The sequence below is a fragment of the Crocodylus porosus genome, unplaced genomic scaffold (assembly GCF_001723895.1).
Source record: "Crocodylus porosus isolate Cpor-Errol unplaced genomic scaffold, CroPor_comp1, whole genome shotgun sequence".
Classification (NCBI taxonomy): domain Eukaryota; kingdom Metazoa; phylum Chordata; order Crocodylia; family Crocodylidae; genus Crocodylus; species Crocodylus porosus.
Window position 1 is genome coordinate 752,716 of NW_017728953.1, and position 15,476 is coordinate 768,191.

The following is a 15,476-nucleotide window of genomic DNA, read 5'->3' on the forward strand; positions in this document are numbered from 1 at the left end:
GCATTAAGTGTCTCGTGTAGATGCGCTCACTGTTGTGCAAACTTTGACACTCACGAGCACACCCAGTTACATGCATGCTTATGCGTTCTCCTACATACACATTTGCAGCCAGTGAAGTGCACGCTTACTCAAAACCCCTGATGATTTTCCGTCATTCCAGGAGGCAGGGAGTTAAAATAAGAGACCAGACTTTAGGACAGGGAAATGAGCCCATTCAGGGGTTGAGGGGAGGCAATGCTTGGTGAATTATGCATGACACAGGAAAGTCTTTATCTGTGTTGACAAAGGCCTGTGCCAAGTGACTGGGCTCTCTGCTGTACCTGTACTTTCCTTTTGCTTGCACTTTATCTCCATTCCCAGCTTGTAATTCAGCCAAATATCAGAGGAGGCTGGAAGATTAATTTTCTCCCTTTGCATGGCAAAGGGGTTAGAAGAGGGGAGGGCTCTCACTTGTTCCAGACTCCCAGCTGCTTAATCCGCAGATGAGGCCTGCAGAAAGAAAGGCAAAATTCAAAAATCTGTCATTGTCATAACAGAAAAAAATCAAAGGCAATTTCATGGTTTGGAAAGTGCTGTTCTGACCCCAGCACAGGCCTGGCCTTACCATAGCTGGCTGATGGCAGCCCTCCCAGCACCTGTCTGCGTACAGACCAAGCACAAGAGGAGCCGTAGTGCCAAGCAATTTGATACGAGGCTTACTCCGTCAGTGCAGCCATGCTCTCACAGTTGTTCTTTGCCACACTGACTTGCAAGCTGTACATGCAACCCTCCAGGATTGCCCTGGAGTCTCCAGGAATTAGATATAAATCTCTGCTGAGAGTCTCCTGGGAGATAAATGATACGGCATTCATTAAAATAAATATTAAATGTTGAATCCAATTTATACAGTAGTCCAGTGCGTTTTTTAAATGTAATAGGAAGTGCATTTGCCTTCCTGATGTAATGACTCATTAATGTTTTTACGTCATGTAATGAAACCTCCTGGAATAGATTCAAGCAGAGTTGGCAACACCTAGTGCCCACTGTGCAAGGCACATGAGTCAGCTGTGCAGTCACAGTATAGTACTCTGTCCCCTTCTACCAGTGGGGCCATGGATGAGGACAATTGCCTACCACAGCGATCAGCACAGAGTTTTGCTCTGTTGACACAAGCTCGTTGCTTCCAGTGCAGGTCTTTCTTGTTTGTTCTCCGCTGTTGACTGATCCATGGTTGGTGAATTGTGCACCTGCAAGAGAGCCGGTTCCACATGCCGCTCCTGTGGTTAAACGATGGATGCTTCTGCCTTGTAGAAGCTGCTCACTTTTTAATGGACCATGCCATTGCCCCTTTCACAACTGTGCACCAAATAGGGAAATAGTCACATTTCTGCTGGACTGAATTTTGCAAGAAGCTTTTACAAAATGTGTTAATGGTATAATGAATTCGGGAGGGGAATGTGTGTGTGCATGCATTTCTAGGCACGCCGCTGCTCGACATTGGGTGAAATCTGAATTGCTTGCTTGCGCATTGTAGGCCCTCATCCTAGTAATAGCTACTCAGGATCCTCTGTTAGCTCAGGAATAGAGGTCCAGAACTATAAGGCAGGAGACCTGTTCCCTTTTCTCTCTCAAATGTCTTCGTTGCTGTAATGTGCGATAGGTGACATTTCTGAGGTTTGAAGGTGGCCATGGATTTCTTACAACTAGAGAAACATTGCAATTTACACCTGGTCATGCTGTGGTTGTGACCAAAATGTTGTGGCACTGTATCAGAGCATGGCAGCATGGAAATATAATTGGTTGTAAGTACATAAAATGACACACTCACCTCTGTAAAGTGCTCTGAGATACTGATATGGGGACAAAGGCCAGGCAAGGCTCATGCTGCTTGCACTACAGTAGCATCTAGAGGCCTCAGAAGCTTGGGACTGCTTTCTGCGAAGTGCTGCACAAATGCAGCTCAAGAGGCAGTCTTAACCTTGAGGTTGCAGGCTAACTGGACAAAGACACAGGAATGGTGGTTATTCCCATTTGCAGACAGAGACGTGGCCTACCCAAGGGCTCACAAAGAGGCCTGCAGCACTGATGGGTCACAAATCTGGATGTCCCCGAGTCGTTGGCCACTGCTTAAACCACATAATCATCTTCCTTTCCTAGATCCCTGCATCTTTAATTGGAATTAAATCACGTGACACAGGCTGACAGATCACTATCATTACCCCTAGTTTGCAGAGGAGGAAAATGGAAGAGGACCTGACATAAGAATCACAGAAGCACTTAGTTGGGAACTAGCAAGTGCTGAACATCAGCCTTTTGTTTTCCCAGTTACCAGCCACGTGGCTACTGCAAGTCACTTCACTTTCCTCATGGCAAAAGGAAATAATGGTGCTGACCCTTCTAGGTCACAGCTGTTCTGTTGGGATACATTAGTTCAGGGGTGACAAACATATGGCTTGTGGGCCAGATCCAGACTTTGGAGCCACAATATCCAGCCTGCCAGGCTACCAGCATGCTGCCTGAAGTTGGGGGGCATGGGTGGGCTGGAGTGACCTGTTGCAGAATCTGGGGCACTGGCTCTGGTCAACAGGGCAAGCAGTGGCAGGAGAGTGAGTGAGAGCCAATGCATCCACGGCTGCCCTCTAGTAGCTTTGCTGGTCACCACTGCCATGGTCCCAGCTTTTTGGCTGTCAGCTCCGCTGCCCCATGCTGAAGCCTTACCACTACCATGCGCCCTATGCTTCATGCTGTGCTAGAGCGGCCACTGGGGCACAGGGCATGCAGCAGCTTCAGCTCTGGCATGGGGCATGAGGTGGGAGCCGGAGCTGTGCTAATGTGTCCCATGCCAGAGCCAGAGCTGTCGCCGCCACCACCACCACGTGCCCTGGACTGTATTCAGCCCTCAAGGAGCCCTGCAGCCTGGCGCACAAGGTGAGTTAGTGAGTGTAATTATAATGTATAACACTATCAATTCTGAGTATAATGTAGCTGAAAATTTGTGACCCTTTTGTTGCTCTTCATAGCACTGAGAATGACTGAAACCGAATGAGTTTTGAGGGTGGTGGTGGGGGGAAATCTGGATCTTGTGTCTATTTTCTGTAGGCAAGTGAGGACACCTTTGTGTAGCAAGTTTCAAAATTTCCCCCGTATGGTCGGATTTTCCCTTACTGCAAAGATCCTTATAAGCAGAAGGTGGGCAGAAAAATCTTTATAAAACAGTTCACTTCTAATGGATGGTGTATTTATTTCAGACTCGGCTGTTTCAGGAGAATCTATCAGACGATGTCAGGGTCTTTTTAACGTGCATGCAGGATGGAGAGAGTTTGCTAGCATACACCTTGCATTGCTGTGATGATCTATGCTCACAGATTCAAACAGAAAGCTTCTATTTTCTTTCATGTATGCATAGGTTAAGATTCATTTGTGCATCCACAGTCACCACCATCACACACCAGCTGCACACCACGAACACTTGGCTGGATGGATGGTTTAGTCAGAGGTGATCCTGCCTGGAGCGAGGGGTTGGACAAGGTGACTACCTGATCTCCCTTCCAATGCTATTTTCCTATGATTCTGTATCCTTAATGCACCAGACATTTGAGTACCATGGCACAGGGACCCGTGCAGCATATAATAGCCTACACACCATACAGTATTGAGCGCAATCACTTAGCTCTCCTGTATAAATACTTAACACACCGGATACACGTATAGTTGTACATACACAGATATGTTCACTACACGTCAGCAAAACATGCAAACCAACTCCATTCCATCTCTACCAAATTCAGGAAATACACATAATGGGTAAGCTTGTGAGCACATATGTACATACACACACACGTTCACAAGATCCCCTTGGTCTTTAAAGCTGATTTCACATGTTGTCGGTTTTAGGTGGGCACAAGCTAGGACCTTCGGTACGTTTCAGGGCAGTAAGGGTTGCAGGGTCAGGAATTAAGCTGTTCAAGATCAAAACCAGCCCATATCCAGCGGGCTCAGTGGTTTTCTTGGCAATGAAGGTGGCTGTGGTTCTGTTGTACAAATGGGAAGGTCAAAGGTGGATGGTGTGTGCTAAAGGTTAATATGATTGGAGCCTTGTGAACCGAAGTCACTATATCCCTGGTTATGTTAAGGGAGCTTGTTGAAAAGCAGGTTGTTTCTAGGCTGGAGCCTCCTGGCTGCTCAGAGGCCAGGTGCTTTCTAGCCTTGGACTTCCTTATCATTTGCACTGAGGCTACTGGCTCGATCCTCTGCTCAGTTGTCCTGTCGTAGCATCTTGCTTGGTCTTTGCAGGGATAGAAATGTCTCCTCAAGGTGCTGGACAACGATGAAGCAGGCCCTGGGTAGCTGATAGACCAATTTCCTGACATTTCTGAGAGAGGGCAAGAACTCTCAGTTAAGTTGTTACAGGTACTTTGCTATTTACCTCTGCGTGTGGGTAGGAAAGAGGAGAGAGGCTGAATGGGAACAGGATATCAGTGGAGGAGGAGAAGAGACAGCTTTCTTCCTGGGGACCTGAAGCAGTAACCAGTACTTGTGTATGGATGTGTGGCCACATTAATGCCCCCTCCCTTTTCCCATTCTTTGAAAACAGGGTCAGGTCCTCAGCTGGCGCAAAGCAGTATAGCTCCACAGAGATCAGAATGACATCAGTTGACCACAATTAGACACCTTTGGTTGTTTCTAGGCTGGGTTTTTTTTTTTCCTGCTGGCTGGATCTCCCTTTCCTTATACCATTGCACTTCCCTGGCTTCAGGAGTGCTCCTCCTGATTGCAAACAGGTGAGAGGAGAGTCATGCCCGTCACCTCCCAAATTCATGCCTTCACGTAGGTCCCAGTTTTCCCCTTGAGATTTGATTCTCTCTGCAGAACCACCCTGATGCATTTCACCATGTGGAGGTGGGAGGGTGTTGAAATGGCATTCATGAAGGATAAGCAAACACCATGAATGATAGGAGGTGGGACTTACGGCAGCCAGTTGGTCTGCATAGGAAGTCCTAGCTTGACAGATAATGTTTAATGTTTTAAAGGGAAACATAAACTCCAGCCAGGCAGAAACTGAGGAGCTGATTCATAAAAACAAGTACAGTAGGATTTAAAAATAAATGAGATTCAACTCTTTGTTCTCCAGCTGGCTGAAGCACGTGATAAAGCCCAGAGAGTATTGCCATTTATGACGGAGCAGCCTTAGTCATCTGAACTCTGCCAGCGCCTCCAACTAATGTCTGAGAATTGAGACACAGCTCAGCGTCATCTATTCTCTCTTTGGGACAACCGAGTTTTGGAGACAGGGTGCTTGAAGAAGCCGCAGCCCACTGCTGAATCCCAGCATCCACTACTGCTGGGGCCCGGTATCAGCCATCCCCAGCATCAGCCACAATTTCTCACCGTCCACCCTTGACGTCACCTGGGAGCACTCCCCGCTACCTCTCGTGTAGCATGAGATGTACAACTTCTGCTCTGTAAAGAAGAAAAATGGTAAAACAGGGTCTGTGAACCCCCACCCCTGCACCGTTCCCAAGTCTTGCGGCTACCTACAGGTTAAGCCGCAGTTTTCTTTACACAAATAAGCCTGTGAGTGCACATGTCGTCCCCGCAGTATGGAGAGAGGAAGGGAAGATTGTAGGGTGCTGCGCTGGCAGGATAATGTGCTTTATTTAGGCGGGTGCACTCTGTTGAGAACATCTGACTTCTCATGCAATGTTAAGCTTTGAGTGGGCAATTTGCTTGATAAGCCCAACGTGGGACCTGATCTTGTACTGAGCTAAATGCTCTCAACAGCTATCGATGTCAGTGGGAAGGGAGCACCCGGAGAACTGATCCACCTGGTGCCTTCATTCACAGCTGTGCCGGGTGTGCAGGCAGACAGCAGGGCAATGGGTGCAGATGGCACATAGTGTGAGGCAGGGGTGAATCGGGGCCTGAAAGTTCATTCTTTCTGGGGTTTCATTGACTCTGGGATTAGTTTTGTGATCCGTCCTCCTTCCCACCCTCATTTTTGCTGCCTTAAAACAGAATTTGGGAGGCAATGTTAGCAGCCCACCTGGGGCCTGTGGAATAAGCAGACCTGCCAAAAAGCTTTGGGGTAGCGGTTGTAGGGAGCAAGCAATCTCTTCAGCTCTCCTCCCTTTGAGCGAGATGCTATAAGCCCCAAGGGAAGTCGCGGGCCAGAAGCGCAGCTGTCCTGGTCCTCCTGTTTCGTCCTTGGGCTTGATCTTGTGAGTGACGTGTCAACCAGCTCGCCGCTCAGCTTGCTTGACTTGGCAAGGGGTGGTGAGGGCCCCAGGAGAATTGGGAATCAAATCTTCCCTGTCTACTACAGCAGCATTATTGCCAGTGACAGCAAATGCATTGCTCTAATCATTTTTCATTTTGTTTATCTGCTCAGGGATGGGGCCTCCTGTAACAGCTTTACAGGCTGCAGAGCACGGAGGAGCCGGCGGCTGAAGACTCGTCTCCTAAGAGGAGCTGTCCTGCTAGAGAGGTAGGCTGGAGGACCACGGCTATCTTTAGTGCAGCACTGAAAGCCCCCGCAGTCCCAAGGCCTTGTGCTTCCTTACAGATATTCACGCAGGAGCGATAATGTGCAGTTCCCTGAGTTCGTTACAAGGGAATCAGTGGCCATAGGTGATACTGGGCACCGGCAGTAGCCGATGCCGGGATTCAGTAGTGGGCTGCAGTGTCTTCAAACACATGTCCAAAACTCAGTTGTCCAAACGAGAGTATAGACGGCACTGCGCTGTGTCTCAGTTCTCAGACTTTAGGGGGAAGGGCTGGCAGAGTTCAGATGTGCCTTAATCTTGAGCGTCTATGAGCCCCTGAGCATCCCAGACATAATACAGCCCAAAAGCCTGACACAGGAGGTAGTTTAGTGGGGTGGTTAGTGGGAGGAAAGGATGAGAGCTGGGAGTCCTGTCTTCTGTTCTGGCTCCACAATATACTTGTGAAGACCTGTCCTGCCTCACTAGAGAGATCTCCTGTCTTTCCCCTGCCTTACGGCAGGATGTTGACAGTCCTCCCCCCCTCCCGCGTCACCTGGGGCAGGTTGGGGAGCTCTTGGCACCTTGCGCAGCAGGGCTGATTGTGCAGTTTGAGGAATAGATTAGACAAGGACTTGTCTTGGGTTTGGATGGGGATCCTTTTGCCTCAGGCAGGGGTCTGGTCCAGACGTGACCTCCAGAGATCTCTTCCAGGCCTGTTTTTCTATGAGTCAAGAAACAAATGTTTCTTGGATTCTCCAAGGAGTTTTGTCCTGACTCGGGGCTGGGGGCAGATATCACAGATAACTGAACCCTGCTCCTGTGCCAAGTGAGCAGGGGGGGCGAGGGTGTCACACTCCAGCTCCATACGATGTCTGTCTATCACCATCTCAGCCTTCATCGCCAGGGCACTGGAGCACCTCACCAACACCCGCCCATGTCCATGGGACGGAGAAAAATCACCGCTGCCACTTCTGAGATGGGAACCTGATGCCCAGCAAGCGAGCGGCTTGTCCAGTGTCACACGGGTTCTGTGTCAGATTCGGGAAGAAAACCGTGATCCAGTCCCAATCCCCTGCTCTATTCATCACGAGGCTCTTTTCTTTCCTACCTTCCTGTTTCCCTCCCAAGCTCTCTGCCTTCCTGTGTGGCATATCCCCCAGCCCACTCCCTCCTGCATGGCTTCCTCAGCTACCCTGCCGTGCCGGCTCCTGCACTCTCTCTTTGTAAATCTTCCTTTAGCCCTGCCTTTATTTTATGTGCTATTTTACTGGTACACTTAGATCTTCTCCTGGAGCACCCAGTGATTTGCAGCGGACCCTCCGATAAGGGCAGATTTTTATTGAGTAACCGGGTAAACAAATCTGCCGAGAGAGACCAGATTGCTCCGCGTCCTCTCTGTTCGCTCAGCTGTGCTTCTTCTGGAACAGGATCGAACAGACTGACAGGCAGTCTCTGTGTGTCTGCGTTCTTGCAGCCTTGTCGGAGCACCATTTCCAGGTCTCTATAAATAGCCAGGTGGCCCAAATGTCCTCGTCTAAACTACTTTCTCCCAAGAGCAAGGACTCAAACACCCTAGTGGAAAACAAACCGCTGAATGAACTCATTTCCCATCGTCTCCTCCCCTCCTTTCATTTTTCCAAAGGCCTGGGAGAGATCATATAAGTACTGGCCCTAAAACAACACGCTCCTGTTGGCGATAGAGAGTTGGGTACCCGTGATGCTAGCTGGATAGACATGGGGATGCATATGGCAATAGACAGACAGATACATATAGCAACAGAGAGAGGGTATCTATGGCAACGGATGGATGGATGGATGTGGTGACAGATCGTAAAACTGAGCATTTGTTGCAGGGATTCTGGTCCCTTTATTTAAATCAGTGGGCTCACTCCTAGCATAAGGTGCTGCTTATTGGCAGGAAGGGTTACCAGTACCTGGTCCTAGATGAGCGTGTTGTGGCTGTTCACTCTTCACAGGTGCAGGCAGCTTGGTTTCTCTGGCAGAGACCTTTACATGAGCTTGGTTTACATTCCTGCCTAGCCAGGGAAAGGGTCTAAATCAGGGGAGGGCAATTATTTCAGGCAGAGGGCTGCTTACTGAGTTTTGGAAAGCCATGGAGGGCTGCATGACAGGCAGCCAGGGTCAGATAAATATTAATTTTCTAAATTTTTAGGGGCCCTGTGGGCCGATAGAATGGCCTGGCAGGCTGCATCCAGCCCACGGGCCGCATTTTGCCCACCCCAGTAATGCCTCTCGACTTGCCTGAAGAATCAGACTGAACTAGCATAGCTCAGAGACCGAAATGACAACGCTGACCAAGTGCCATTCCTGAGGAGCCACAGTAACCCATAGTACCTACAAACTACTGAATTCTTTACGAGGGAGCATAGTTGAGAAACCTTGGCTATTTCTTGGGACAAGACAAAGGGTGGCATTTTGGGTCCCATTATTAATCATGCGTTATTGGGTCAACTGTAGCTGATGCAGACGAGAGCAAGATTCTAGCATGTGTTGGAGAGATGGACTCCAGGGAGAGCACAAGAAAAGCACTGAGATAGCTAAATGAATCCCCTGAGAAAGAGATCCCAGAAAAAGAAAAAAGATGAAAGTGTAGGGATAAATCGATCCCCTGGGGCAGAGAGAGAAAAATGGAGAGAGCCTGATCCCGGGAGGGAGAAAGCACAAGACAAACAGCTGATAAGGAGAGAGGGAACAGAAGGGAAGTCTGCCCTCTAGGTCGGCCAGAGCTCTCCACTACCCTGGCTTGCCCTGTTCCCAGAGCTGCTTTCACATTTCCATCTAGGGATATGGCGCTATTGTGTTTTTGGAGGAGGAGAGGGCTCCGGGGTGATGTTTCCTGGAGGGGAGCACAATAAAGTCTGTTAGAGAAGGCAGGCTGGTTCTACGATGGGTTGGCTCTCTCCATTTCTGGGGGTAGAGAGAGCAAGACCAGCGGAGCTGTGCCTTCCTTGAAAGAAAATGTGATAGGTAAATATAGGGGGGTAAGTTGTAGCCATGTTGGTCTCAGGACATAGGCAGACAAGGTTCTTTGAGTGAATGTGGTATCTTTTATTAGACCAACTTATATAGCTGGAAAAAAACATTATAGCAAGCTTTTGGGTTTCAAAGCCCTTCGTCAGGCTGAGGAAGTCTCTGCACTCGGTGTGTGCTCTTCCTGGGTGGAAGGCATAGTCAAGAAACCAAAGGCTGGTAAATAGGTAAATAGGATTCCTTTTGATTTGTGTAAAGCACCCTGATCAAATACCTCCCTGAATTAAATCTAAACTTGGGATGCAATGCGAGATGCAGAATATAAATTTAAATTCCACACACACTCTAGGAATTCAGGTATGGGCTTTTGGTTCAGAATTACAATATTAAGGGCACTTGCACAAGCTCCAGGTCCACTTAGAAAGGCAGAAGATGTTATCGTCGGTAGGCTACCGTCACTCTTTTCTGCAGCTGAGTCTTGGTCAGGACCTGGAAAAACTCTGTGTGGTGACATTTGTGCAGTGCACCTGGGAGCTAGACAACTAAAGAAAACGACATGGCAGGTCTCTGTGTCCAGCAGCCTCCATAAAGTGTCCCTTTGATATGCATCGCAGCTGAGTCCTTGTCTCTTCTCTGCCATGAGGGGCAGTGCATTGGCATCTCTTTGATTGCCTGAGCTTTACGGTGCATATTTCTGCCTACACGTGTCCTCCTAGAAAATGACCTGCATGTTTAAATCTTTGCACGCAGCTCTGGGCATCTCAGCGACCATCGAGAAGGGTGCTGCGAGCATCCAGCAATATTGAAAAATCAACCCTACTGAAACAGAAAAGTGGTGTTTGCAAAGAAAATATGTGCTGGGGAATTATTTAAAAAGAAACTTCTTTGAGAAATGACATTAATAAGCTATCATTATGCCATATTTCTATAAATTATGGAGCCCGTTTATATATTGCTTAAGAGCTATGTTAATCAGAATGATAATGATCTTGCACATACATAGTGCCTTTCATCCATGAGGATCCTAAAGTGCTTTACAGACTATATATAGGGATTGCTTTGCCTCCTCCAAAATGCAGACACCTCTGGGGTGTCTTGCAGCAATTCCACAGAAGAGCTGGGGCAGGAAAGAACAGGGTCTGTGCTTGAGAAGGGGGCATTTTGGGACTGGCCAAATGTAATCTTTCAAACAGGAATTTGGCCAAAACATTGCTACTTATGCACCTGCTCCTTCAAAAATGATGTGCTGTGGATCCTGGCAAAGATGTGCGGGATCCACTTGAAATGAGGCCTAATAAGCTATTCCATTTCAAAGCTGGCAGCTTGAGGGGGACGGCACCTTCAGGACCATGCTGGAGAATTGGGACAATGATGTTTCAAAGAAATTGGGACTTCTTTGCCATGGAGTCCACATAAGGGGCCTCTACTTGGGACCCTTACTCTTTTCCCATTCTCTCCATCTGCAGACAGACAGCAAATCTGAAGTATTTCCTGGTGATCTTGAGAAGTCATTTAGGTATTTAGAGTATGAAGGGATTGTAGAAAACTGCACAGAGGGCCTGACTCTGGCCCGGCTTACATCTCATTTACAGCCATGTCATCCAGCCTCAGCAGAATGATTTCTGATTTATGCTGGTGTGAGATCAAAGTCCCGCTCGGTTCTTGAAATAAATCCATACCCCAGCATATGCAACACAATCTTGTCCTTGGAGGCTCGTGGACAGAGGTGATATCTTTCATTAGACCAACACATTTTTGCAAAAAAAATTCTTTAATTTTGCAAAAACCTTGTTGGTCTAATAAAAGATATTGCCTCTGTCCATGAGCCCTGATTGTTTTTTCCTCTAGACCAATACGGCTACAACCTGGACACCTGTCTTTGGAGGTAGTTTTTAAAACTGGTATGGACAATATTTTGGGGAATAATCGTTGCTGGGGTCTTTCCAGTCTCTAACTGGTAAACCTATGATTCACATCAAGGAGTACAGTGCCACCTGATGGCAGAAAGTGTCCAGAGGGAAAGGTTAATTAAGATTCAACATAGACAAAATCCTGCGGGCTAACAGCAGCACAGGTTTCCCTTGCTTTATGCGGGTTCTGTATGTGCAAATTCGCTCTTATGCAATGACCCTTTTAATACCAACAATTCGTTACGTGCTGGGTAAATGCACTCTTATGCAATGAGTACATTGTGGGAGTGATGCCACAGGCCAGGGAGTGGCACCATGTGCTGCCCCCGCAACAACCCCTTGGCCCTGCTCGTGCCCCCCGCTCTCCCCGTGAAACCCCCAGGGGCTGGTGCTGCGGAGCAGCCGGGTGCGAGGCTGTCCCTGAGCTGGGGTCTTCATAGCGGCGCTGCCTTCATTCCACCCCACACGCGCGGCACGGGAGGCGGGGGAGGTCTGCTGTGAGCCCCCGGCTCAGGGACAGCCCCATGCCCGGCTCCTCTGCAGCGCCAGCCCCTGCAGCCTGGCCCAGTTTGGCCCCGTCAGCATGGCGCCCCGGGAGCTGTGAGCCGTGCAGCAGTGCTGTACTCTCTGCTGTTGGCAAGTACCAAAACTGCCTTGTAAAAGTGGTAGAAATGGGTCTGGGGTGAAGTCTTGGATCGTATCCCTATTTGCTACATTGTAAAGTAGGTTCCCTTGACGTGAGTTTGAGTTATGCGCTTTTTTGTAGGAATGCACGTACAGCATAAAGCGAGGGAAACCTGGATGTTCTTTCCATCTTTGATGTTAGAGCAATTTTTAACCTTTTATTAAATGCTGTTATAATACTAACCCATTCAGAACATGGCTCGAAGCTCTTTTTGTCTGTTCTTTTTTGCAGCTGCAGCGCTCTACGCTTTAATTCGTTGCTACCCTACTGTTGTTGGAAAACTTCACTCCTGAAGACTGGCTTGCACACGATGATTGCTTATTGGAGTGGCGTGAATGTGGGGCTCTGCTGAAGCAGAACTGGGTTTTTTCTGGGGGGGGGGGTTGCGCAATTTTTTTCATGCTCCAAGTCAAATCAGTGAAACCTGTGAGTCAGTCAAGAACCATAAGTGGCCCTACTACCAGAGTTTTTTATCTATTGACTCCTCTGTGAAATCCTATGATATATGAACTTCCATTTCTACCCAGGAGAACATGTACAATCTTTTCTCCAATGCCTGATGAAGGGTGTTTGTGCCCAAAAACTTGCAATTAAAGAAAAAATGTTTGCAAAAGTCTTGTTGGTCTAATAAAAGATATCATCTCTACTATAACTCCTGATTGACTGGCAAACATCCTCCACTTTCACCCAGGGCTTCAGATGTTTCCAAATCATTTGGCAGGCATCCTATGTGCAGGCCCACGCCTGGGGGCTCAGGGTTCGGATGCCCCTGAGTTTCACTTGCCCTCAGCCGTATGGATGCGGGAGCAAGCTAGTTGAAGCAGACTGGCTGTTTTGTTACTGCACAGTTGACTAGTTGGGAGCTGGGCACACGCTTCCTATTTATGAGGTTTCTCAGGAGCGTGGGACTGCCCGATGGTTTCCTGTGATAGGGCTGCTCATTAGCACAGGGTGATGCACACTTTTCTTGCAGGGGAGTGTTTTCACTAGGAAAAAACTCACCCCTACCAGTCTCTCCCAGTACCATGCCAGCCTCCACATCCTTGAGTCTCAGGTTAAGAGCTCAATATGTTAATTCAATCAGATTGGCTGAAACACCATCAGGCACATAGCCTATCGCCAAGGTCTCCCATAGGGCCATGGTAGTGAGGGAGTCCCCTGTAGGATGGGGCGCTGTGATTGGATGAGCAGCCGGAGCTAGCTCATTGCAGAAATGCAGACTGAATTTCTATTGCCTGAAAATATGAGGCACTTCCTGTAGCGACTGCCAGAATCATCAAATTAGCATAAATTCTATTAACAGTTTCCCAGACAAGACCTTTCATGGCCTGGCCCCCTGACGCAAACAAAAGAGAATGTAATTACTTTGCAATAAAGAGACTGGCAAAAGGACCTGCAATCTTAACTCGCTAGTCATTTCTTTTTCTCCTTTGAAATAACATTGCATCTAAAAGGGACCTACAACTCTCACTCTGCAAAAGCCTCCACAGACCTAGGCTAGGCTACAATGAACCAGAGCCAAAACATCTGCCTTTCTGTTTCTTTGGCCCCTCTGACCCCTTTTTGCTATTTTGCAAGACAGTTTTTTAATCTAATCTAGCAGCATTGCCACAAGCTCTGGTATCATCAGAAGATAAACGCGGCCGAGACCTGGTCAGCACCGAGAGGGTAATTTCCATCTTATTACAGGAAGCTTCCCTTGGTCATTCGGTGGTTGAGAATATAATTCTAGATGGGATCCTATTTTTTAAAGCAAGGTTTCAAGGAAAAATCTTCTGAGGACTAACTCTTCTGAATGGAGAATCCTTAAGAAATTATTTAAATTGTGTTAAAGGGCTCCTGGAGGCAGCTGTACCCAGAAGTTAAAAGAAGACTAGAGATAAAAAATGTCATTAGAGTATCCAGTTTATCTCCCTGAAAGCCTAGGTGCTGGGATTTAAGACTCCTGAGTTGTGTTCCTGACTTACTTTGGTTTACATACCTAAACAAAACTATAGACAAATCCAGCTATTTTCTCCTGAAAGTTGAGAAGGATGCAAGGAAGGAGGGAAGGCAGTGGGCAAGCACAGGAGAGACTTACTGTTATTTATAACTACTTGGGAGGAGCTCTGGTGCTAGTCCAATAAGTGCCTTGTCCCAAATACATGACGTTCATCTGCTCTCACGCCACGTTACTCAGTTGCCGAATACTGTGCCGTGCATGGGCTTGTTCATCGCATAGCAAAGTAGTGGCTACCCCAGTGTTTTCCAACCTTTTCCAGCCCAAGGCACACTTACATTAATAAAAATTTTCCGTGGCACACCTGTTAAGGCATTCCCCGTCCTTGTACCTATTGTACCTCATTGCCATGGCAAAATTCAGTGGCACACCTGTTCATTTCTGACACCGCACGTTTGTGCCGTGGCACACTGATGGGGAAACAGTGGGCTACCCAACTGCAGACTACAATGCGTCTTGTGCCAGGCACATTGCACCCCCATGGGTATGCCCTCAGTAACACTGCTCTCCCTCATCTCTGCTTTGGGCAACAGAGATAAAATAAAAGATATTGAAATAAACTTATTAGCCAGACTCTGATAATCCTGCACTGGGACATCTTCCGCCCACCAATAGCTCGGCTTCCCTCAAGATGCCCAGTAGGTCCACCCTTTCAAAACCCTCTGACTTGTCCTTATTTACTGGATGGCATGAAGGGCGGTCAGCACAAACACCAGTCACTCACCACTTCTCTGGCCCTAGTCAGTCAACCAGGATTTAATTGGCCACATCATGTCCGATTAAATCATTTCCATCTTCCTCGATCCTCCTGGCCTTTTTCTCGATCTTCCCAGTCTTTTTCCTTAATTCACCCAGTCTTGGCCTAGGGGCTGAGGAGGGAGAGGAGAATCACGGTAGTCAACCAAAGACTGCAGCGCTGGTGCATGGTGAAGGCTTTGGCTTTCACGATCACAGTCTGCTCTTCGGCGAGAGACGCAGTGGACTGCTGCGAAGAGATGGCCTCCACCTCCCTCCATGGAGAGGAGGTTTCTCTCAGCCAGACTGGTTCACATGCTTGACCGGGCTTTAAACTGAGCCCTCTGCGGGACTAGGGGACTACACCACTGCAAGCCCATTGGGCAACTTTCCAAACCTAGAAAGCTAAGGCACTCAAGGGAACGCACCCCTACCCCAGCTGCAGAGTGATCCATAGGGAAACCAAGGGCCCCTACTTGCATGCAGCTATGACAGCGCTGCACCCTAACAACTAGACCACCAGGGAAGGGCCAAAGGGCCACTGAGTGGTCTATAGTGCCAGGCTCAAGGCACTGCCCTTCCTGTGCCCTGGGGGTCTGGGTCTCCCTGTGGAGGTGTGCCCAGGACCGCTCTCTCTTCCCCTGCACGGGGTGCCTGCCACCTGAGGGGGAAAGACTCTGGCGTTCACAACGGGG